Consider the following 8,628-nt stretch of genomic DNA (forward strand, 5'->3'; position numbering starts at 1 on the left):
TGATGTCTGCATTTAAGATGGTAGTCCACCAGCCGACGTTGATCCGGCACGCTTTAATTGTGCGACAGCGGGGAAAGAAATATATTTTGCCAATGAGCTCACAACATAGTCCTCTACGTGGAACTCGCTGGAGGGTGAGTCAGGAGCCGTGAAGGAGTGAGTGATTCCACACTCAACCTGTGGTTGTGTCAATAGCTGCTTACCGCGTGTCACGTGAACAATCATGCGGCGCATGCGTGTAAATTTGACCGAGCACAATCAGCTTCATCTGAGACTGATAAGCAGGTCAGCTGACATGATCGGTCAATCTGATCAAATGGCTGATTCCGGTGCATCTCTACTCACAACTAATACCTCTGCTAGCGCTGTGCTCAACCAAACACATTCTTAGTGGACTAGCACTAAGTCTATCACTAGTCGACTAATCGACTAGTCGATTTAATGCACTGATCTGTAAAACTGAGTTTTTCCACGAAGAATCACACAAAAGAAGAACTTTACCTCTTGCACCAGAGATGTGCTCCTCAGGTTCATGGAAATAAATCATTCAGCATGAAAAAGCAAAACAAAACGGGTAAAGGACAAAGAGGGGACAGCCCTAATCCTTACCTATTTAAAGTACAACCTGGCACATATCACATTTCAACTGTCTACACACATTGCTTGTTCTTTATTGGCTGGGACAAACAAACACTGAGGCACAAATATCTGCGATAAACTGATGTCGGCCGATAATGTCAGCTGCCTGATTGGTTGACCAGCCTCTGATCTAAAGGTTCCCTGTGACCTGTTACAGATTTGATCTGTACCACTTATTGGCTACAGCAAAAATCTACAAAGAATCTGCTGGCAACAGCTACAAATCAGCTGATGATAGCTTTTAAAAAGAAGAAGCCCAAAACTGTTAGTCACCGCACATGTATTTAATGTAGCAAGAGAAATCATGAGATTCAGGTGAGGGCAAGTTTAAGTGATTGGGTGCCATTGTGTCAATTTACAATATAACAGCAGCATGTACGGGGAAGGAACTGGGAACTAACTTCAACTCAACACAGACCGATCCTTATTTCATAATTAATATACTTTTGCCAATCTTAGGACTCAATGCTGTGGCCTGCACTTTGGATTAAATACAGAGAACATAAACTGTGCAGTTGATCATTGTCACCTAATTAGATCCGGATTGTTCTCGCGGTCAATATAGTTCCAGCCCAAGACGACGGTATGGGAGCTCTGTTGTGAGATAAAGTGCCTTCTTTTTCTCCAATGAATGTTATCGAACCACTTCTACATAACGAAAGACATTGAGGTTTTTAAATCAACGCCTCCGCAGCAGAGCTAGCAGCTTCGTTACATTCACTTTCAGTGGCTCTGTACACGGTCATGGTGACGACACACATCCCGGGTCACAACCTACACCAGCACAGGGGCTGTGCTGTTTAAGGTACCATTGAGACAATGAAATACAATCCAGGAAGTCCAGTTGGAGTAACATTTAAAGGTTTATCAGACACTAAAACACTGCACAACATGTTACACAGTCATCTACCAGGACAGCAAGCTTGCATGCATGTGGCTGGCCAATGCAGCGCCCTGTCCTATGACGTCGTGTCCCCTTGAAGCAAAACCTGAGCCAGATGACCCTGAGCCCTCTGTCCTGGCACCAGTGCAACAGTCTTCTCTGCACGTGTTCAGTACTCCGGTGGTGCATTTACATAATCAAATGTTGGAAATCAAAAGTGTTAACTATTGTGAACAGATACACTGGAAGGCAGAGTGAGAAGCTGTAAGGTGTGTGTGTGTGTGTGTGTGCGCGGGGGGGGGGGGGGGGGGGGGGGAGTGTTGTGTCAAGAGAGACATTCTTTTTCCTCTCAGCTCAGAAAGCCACAGAGAGGGTTGGACAACATCAACGCTTCAGATAGACATTAAGTGAAGAAAAGCAGAAGGACGCTCACACTGGAACCAGAGGATACTTCTTCCTACTTTCAACACTAAAAATACTTCAAATCAAATCAACAGCTGTTTTAGTTCTTTCAGTTTTGTCTTCACAGACATCATCTGAGAATAGAGAAACTATTTTCATCCATCGGGTCCAATCTTCTCTATGTTCAAACACTAGGAGCCAGATCATCACAGCATTACATGTGTGTGGGCCTCCTGTAAGAACTCCTATTATTGCAAACAACTCCTTTATCACCACAGTAGTAGGAAAACAATGACTTGAACTATTATGTAAGACACTAAAGAATGTGAGCCTTGACTGGAGGCTGTGCTCTGACAGACACTCTATCTATTACACTGTAGCTATACTATTACAGCTTAATGTGAACTGTTCTGGTAGTAAACATACAGCGTGCTATGCCGTTTACAATCAAAAACGACCACGGAATTACAGTATAAGCTCATGGACATCCGTGAAAATGTCCCCGGAGGCAGTCATATCGTGTGCCAACATGTACACGCTGCTATGAGGCCTCACACAATCCTCCAGACCAGGTTCTCACATACCAGCCTGTATTCTAGTCCACTACTGACACAAGGAGCAAACACGTCTATCTGCAAAGTCCTCCGTCCTGTCGCACACCACATCACAGTGGTGTAAGAATTTACACCCGGAGGCTACTTTTTCTTTCTCGCTTGTCTGCTAGCTGTTAACACGCCCAGCTGTGTTAGACCAGAACTAAAAGAACCGACAGAAGGTCACATGCGATCTAGTCTGGACATACAGGTCCGGACCAGGTCTGAACACGTCACATGGGTCATGAGGCGGAGCGGCTGCTGTAGGTCAGCACCGAGCCGGACTATGGAGGTGGTCTCGAGACAGTAAGCTCTGTTAAATGAGGAACTTTGACAGAGCAACACTTCTCAGAATGCCAGACTTACTCTACGGAAACGTGAACACATCGCTGCATGTTCCTCAATAGCCCACAGGACATTGAGTTTAGTGTGCGTGTGTGCGCGTGTGTGTGTGTGTGTGTGTGTGTGTGTGTGTGGGTGGGGGCATATTTCGCTGTCTGTCTGTGTGGCGCTTGTATACTTACCAGCACGTCGTTCCTGATATGTTCATTAACTAGCTTCACCTACACGGTAGTTTGAACTGCGGCCTAATCTGCGTAAATTACTTTTCGGGAGTTTTCTCGCTCCCACGTCGAGTCTAATGCTGACGTCAAGGACTTCTTGTTAGAATGGTGGAAACTTTTCAAAGTAAAAAAAAGAAGCATTCAGCCTGACCTGAGCGCGTGAATCCACTCCCGCCGGCGGCCCCTCGGACTTTGAAAACCAAAATAGTTGAAGGTGTTGGGATTATTCCGGGTAGAGAGCGAGCTTTTGAGCAAGGGGAAAAGCCAGACAGCGTCTCTTGGTTCCCCTCCCTATCCGCCTCAGCAGTGCTGCTGCTTAAACTCCACCCTGGCGGCCGCGTCGCTGTGCGGTGTCGCTCTTCCGTGGACATTTCGGTGTACTGCTGCTCTATGGCTGAGCCATCCACGACTCACCAACATGCCTACATGCCTATATGTAAGGGGACAGCACACCGCAGCAACATCATTGTTGTTCTAAATTAACACGATCTGATGGTATTCATTGTTAAAATGGTTTAGTTTCAAGAGAAGAACTATTATCAGCACTGTCTGTTTAGCATCCAATTATTCAATTAGGACGCAGGAAAATTGGTATCTCATATCTTGTTACAACAACAATCTTATTCATTCTATGGGCACAGGAGCTCTTCTTCATCATCCAACTCTTCTGGCATTACTTGTATAGCTCGGGAATTTGCTCTAGGAACGCCTCGGGGTCTACAGCTGGGTAGAGGGGCCCCAGAAGACAACTGCGGCACTCAGATCTCCGTGATCAACTCAGCAGACACATACATTGAGTGCACCTATATGCTGAAATTCACGGTAAACGCATTCAAACGGCACAGATCGGGAGCGAACGAAGGATTTTGCAAAGTTAGCGGAAAGATTAGCGTGAGACAACATCCGGCTTTCAAAATAAGATGTCAAGTAAAGGGGAAAGATTAACGTCAGACAACATCCGGTTTCCAAAATAAGATGTCAACTAAGCGTACATAAGAATATCAAATGTTACCTGCATCTCGTAAGTACAACTAAACTGTGGATGAAGTGCCTTTATTCTTTGATTTGAGGGTTGCTGGAAAGATAATTAAATGAATAATTTCCGACTGACTGATATGTATGTGTTCAGGACATTTCTGACCACATCCAAACAAAAATCAAACATCTTAACTGTACCAATTAAGATATTTTATGAAGTACAAACTGTGAACTGAAATTGTACCTTCAAATAGCTAATTTCGGAAAGTTTTAAGGTGCTATAAAAATATTCTTGTGAATATTTACATACAATGTCTGATGGGTATGTGTTCAAGTTATCGTTGACTCCACCCATACTGAAAATCTGAATTTTTTACTGTACCAATTAAGAGATATTTCAAAGTAAAAGTCATACTTTGTACCGAGAAACAGGTACATTTCTGAATATTTGAAGCATTGTAAAAAGTATTTTCCCAATAATTCCAAACAATGACTGATATATATGTGTTCAGGACATCGTTGGCTCATCTCATAGAGAAAATCATTTTTACTGTACCAATTAGAAGATATTTCTAAATAAAGGTCATACATTTGTACCAAGAAAATATCTAATAACTGAATATTTGAGGTGCTGTAAAAATATATTTCTCAATAATTCCAGACAATAACTGATGTATATATGTTCAAGACATCTCTGACTCATGCCATAGAAAAAATCGGACATTTTTACCCTACCAAATAAGACATATTTCAAAGTAAAAGTAATACATTTGTACCAGGAAAATATATCTCTTAATTGGTATGGTAAAATCGTCTGATTTTCAGTATGGGTGGAGTCAACGATGTCTTGAACATAAGTCATTGCATGGAATTATTGAGAACATGCTTTTGATGATTACCACTTCAAATATTCAAAAATGACCTTTTTCTCGGTAGAAATGTAGGACATTTACTTTGAAATATCTCTTAATTGGTACAGTAAAAGTGTCTGATTTTCAGTATGGGTGGAGTCAACGATGTCTTGAACACATATGCATCAGTCATTGTTTGGAATTATTGAGAAAATACTTTTAAAGCACCTCAAATATTTAGTTATTAGATATTTCTCAGTACAAATGTAGGACTTTTACTTTGAAATATCTCTTAATTGGTACAGTAAAAACGTTTGATTTGTAGAATGGGTGGAGTTGTCATCAATGTCCTGAACACATATACATCAGTCATTGTCTGGTATTATAAAAAAATCTATTTTTATAGCACCTCAAATATTGTTGAGATTAGCATTTTTGTCCTGAACATATATGCATTAGTCATTGTGTCGAATTATTGAGAAAAACATTTTCATAGCACCTTAAAAATTTTAGAATTTTGCTATTTGAAGGTACAAATTCAGTTCAGAGTTTTTACTTTGTAAAATATCTTAATTGACTGAGGTATTATTCATTTTAATATCTTTCCAGCAACCCTCGAATCAAAGAATAAAGACACTTCACACACAATTTAGGTGTATTTTCCCTTTAACTCACGAGATGCAGGTAACATGTTTTATACTTAATGTGAATATAATTCATTTAATGTTATTTCCATATATGCAATATGTATATACACTTTGTTGGCATCTGTCGGCCAGATGGTCCGATCTAAACCACCTGAGAACCGTTACAGAGAGACCAAGTCAATTATAAAGTCTGCAGTAGGATTTTATGATCAACAGTATCAGAGGCTGCACTAAGATCAAGGAGAACTACTGAAAGCTTATTTGAATTCATGTTGATTCTCATTTCTTTCACCACTTTAACCAATGTGATATGGCTCTGAAACCTGACTGCAAAGTCTGTGGCGACTGTGGCTCAGTGGCAGGGTCGTCCTTCAATCAGAGGATCGGGGGTTCGATGCCCAGCTCTGCTAGTACATGTTGATGTGTCCTGCCCAAGGACACTTAACCCCAAACTGCGGTGTATGAGTGGGTGTGAATGATTAATTAGAGTCCTGATGGAGAGGTGGCACCTTACATTCTTACACTGTCATCAGCATTACATGTGTACATTGCGTACATGCGGACATACACACATGGATTCTATTCCCCTTGAAAATAGAGTGCCAATCTCAGAACAAGTTCAAATTGTCATTAAAGCCCATGTTGTGAGTCCTGCTGGCGGATTGGAGCCAGGTGTGAAGGCTGAGGAGTCTACTAACACGGCCAGCTCCGCGACCGAGAGTGGGGATACGGTAAGAAATAAGGACAGACTATCCACAGTTCTTTAACAGTCAATTATTGAATCGCCATTGTGTAGACTGGTTTTCGTTAGCAATTAGGCAAAAAGTAATTGCCTGGGTGGCATTCTATGTATTTCAGTATTAATTACATTCTAGTAATCGATTCTAGACTAAGAGTTGTGCTGATTGGAATAGAATGTTTATTGACAGGAGAATCAGCCAATACCAGTCATTCCAACAACTCTTTAAAGGCACTTGACAGTGATCAGGCTTTTGGAAGAGGGTGGCCCGAGCAGTCTACTAAGGCCTCTTGGACTATATATTAAAGTCACCACCCATCAGAACAGGGCTGTCAGTGCACTGTGCCAGGAGGGGCAGGATTTGGACCATAACTATTTCAATCCGGAGAGAATTCATTAGAGTGAAACAATAATTGAATTCACATGAATTATGAAATGAATAGTGAAGAGTCTTTGGCGATGGGACTCCATTAGTATATTAAAAGGGAGTAGAGATACTGGGATTAGATCAAGAATATTCCCCCCTGGAGTCTAGACACTGGTGGTGGTGGGGATGAAAGAAGTTGCTGAACATCCAATGATGGGATGGGGAGCAGGACTGGGCACTGGATATGATGGCGACTGGAGGGGAAGGGGGTGGGGGAGGGTGGCATCGGTTCATACTGCAATGACAAGTGACAGCAGAAGAGAGGAGAGCAGTTTAAGAATGTTAAGGGAAACCGTGGCAGAATCTGGTTGGTTAAAGTCAAAGTGAACGCCCACAATCAGCTGATAGAGTAGAAGCTGCAGAGACAGAGGGAAGGAGTGAATAGTGAAAACACCCCATAGACCTGACTTTATTTTCACAAATCGATGAATGTACCGTAGAGAATAGATCGCTCCCTAGTTGTATATAGTTTTCTTTTTATGTGTATATGTAAAGTGGGCATCATCTGAAGATCTGTACAGTGTACATTGTCTGAAAGACACCTGTCAATGTCTGGTTGATGCCAACTATCAACAAAAAATAAATAAAAGGAAGCTGGAAGTTTTGCGTATTTATGTTTCTGTTTATTTTGCAGGTTAGCCTGTTAAACACACCTTTAGCATGTTGCATGGCGACTGTGTCTCGCTTGGAGACCATGCTGGTGCAATGTTGGAGTATGTAACGTTAACTAATAATGTGAGAAACATTATTGAACATTGAGCCTCATTTGAAGCCGATTAGATAACCGGAGGACTCCATTTGTTTGTTTTTCAGGAACTTCATACACCAAACAGACTTCACTGTGCTGAACTTCTGGCGGTAACCGCCTGGCTTTGGCCAATCAAATAGAAGGGGGAGAAAAAAAATTGAAGGAGGCAGAAGAAGAAAGAAAAAGAAGAGCGATGGAGGAGCTGATAATACTGATGTGTGAACACCCAGAGTTTTATAACAGGGTTCAAGCTTTAAAAGGAGAACCAGAAGCCTACATTCTTGATGAATTATTTACACTGCACCAAACAGGGATGAGGGGATTAACTGATTTTGCCATAATAGCGGTTACAGAATCTATGAATCTACGATAACTATTTGTCGTGATTCTTGCTTTTGCCCTGTGTGTGATTAAATCTCCTCTCGCACGACTCACGTTACAAGTGTGTGCGCACGCTGGTTTGTTTCCATAAACATATTAAAACATGCTAAAAATAATGCAAAGAAATGTGTTAATCTCGTCACCATATCATACTGTGCTCTCCTTGATATTAGCACTGTGATCACCACACTAGTCTCGTACCACCATGTGCATACCATATCAATATATGCCCTGTTTCTAGTGTTTCCCATATTAGCACTGTGATCACCACACACCCTGTTAAATACATGCCTCTCCTTCATTCAAGACCCAATGTATTATTAGTTGTATATGGTTGGCCCTGATAAAACATCAGTATATAATAACAGTAGTTATTATATTAACTGAATCTGCCATGTTTTACTATTTGTCTGAGTGACCTGGATCTCCTGTTTGATGAGGTGCTCCTGGACCCACCAGACTCTTCTCACAGTATATGAGAAACCACCAGAGGTGGAGGTTGTGTGATGCTTCAGTCAAGCGATAGTCTTCAGACAAGTCAGCGTGTCAGGATGACCACTGTGACCAAGATCACAGAGCTCCATTACCAGCCGACACAACTACAGTATACAAAAAACCCGGGCTCTGCGCAGGCACCCCACCTCACCGATATCACTGATGCCTGGTAGATGGAGAACCTTCTGTACTGGTCCACAGTCATCCCGTGCTAGTTTGTACTGTTTCCAGTCATGATGCTCTCTATTGCTCTTCTGTTAAACTCTGTTAAACCAGAACTTG

General features: G+C 41.9%; 1 protein-coding gene across 2 annotated transcripts in view; it reads right to left on the reverse strand.

The window, feature by feature from the left end:
* tln1 (talin 1) overlaps positions 1–3,371 on the reverse strand; it is a 74,878-nt gene extending 71,507 nt beyond the window's left edge. For both annotated transcript variants that reach the window (XM_079178967.1, XM_079178966.1), the window contains exon 1: positions 3,232–3,371. The gene's annotated coding sequence lies outside the window, so the exon portion shown is untranslated. The remainder of the gene's footprint in view (positions 1–3,231) is intronic.
* Between the last annotated feature and the right edge of the window lie 5,257 nt (positions 3,372–8,628).

This window comes from Pholis gunnellus, assembly GCF_910591455.1.
Source record: "Pholis gunnellus genome assembly, chromosome: 18".
Classification (NCBI taxonomy): domain Eukaryota; kingdom Metazoa; phylum Chordata; class Actinopteri; order Perciformes; family Pholidae; genus Pholis; species Pholis gunnellus.